Raw genomic sequence first — 1,174 nt, 5'->3', positions numbered from 1 at the left:
AGATGGATCGACACAGTGATTGCAACAAGGGGCTTAAGCATAATAATGATTGTGAGGATGGTGCAGGAACGGGCAGTGTTTCGTTCTGTTGTACATACGATCACAGAGTCGGAATATACTCAATGGCACCTAACAACAACAACATTGGTCCTTCTACAAAATAAAGTGGTATGTGCAAAAATATTTTCAGAATATGCAGTAATTAAGGAAAATTTCTTAGTCTTTTTTCATTTACTTTGAAAGATTATATAAAGTATAATTATATAATATTACATAATAATTATATAGTATGTATTTATATAATACTAACTATTCAGTAGCACCTTTATTGCATTATAACGTTGGTTTTGGAATCATCCTTGATACCTGGTTGTGCCACTTATTCAGTGACCTTGGGCAAGCTGTATACCTCTATCAACTCAGATTCCTTACCTGTAGAACAGCTATCTAGTTGAGTTTTAGTGAAGAGTACAGACAGTGACATGTATGGAACGGTGATCAGCACATAGTTAGCATTAAAAAAAAAAAAAAGTTAGTTTTCCCTTTCCTCTTAACCCAAGTTACCAGAAGTAAAATATGGAGGCTTTTAAACAGCTTTGTTGAGATATAATCCACATACCATACAATTCACCCAGAATACAGAATTTGAATTTGGAGATATAGATGGGAAAATTGATTTATTATACTATGTCTATGTTATAGGAAACCCTCTTGAATTCCTCATGTTAGGATTCCTGATCATTGTGATATCTCCTCTCTTTCTCCTATATTTCCTAAACTCCTCACAGTGATCCTTTATACACCCATGTGAACAAACACACACGTACACATATTTCTCTGAAGCTGGGATATAACTTTTTTGTTTAAACAGAAGACTCAGATATATCCAAAAAAGTAATTGGAGATAAAATAGGCAACACTTGGAACAAATATTAGCAGTTACTAGTAGATTTGTGGGATTCCTGAAGACCTCTTTGCACAGGGGGGACAGCTGTATTTTTATTTTATTAAAAAAAATTTTTTTTATTGTACTTCAGATGAAGGTTTACAGAACAAAGTTTCTCATTAAATAGTACATGTATTGTTTTATGACATTGGTTAACAACCCCATGACATGTCAACACTCTCCCTTCTCGACCTTGGGTTCCCTATTACCAGCTTTCCTGTCCTCTCC

This window comes from Trichechus manatus, unplaced genomic scaffold (genome assembly GCF_000243295.1).
Source record: "Trichechus manatus latirostris isolate Lorelei unplaced genomic scaffold, TriManLat1.0 scaffold00067, whole genome shotgun sequence".
NCBI lineage: Eukaryota > Metazoa > Chordata > Mammalia > Sirenia > Trichechidae > Trichechus > Trichechus manatus.
This window is presented reverse-complemented; position numbering follows the sequence as displayed.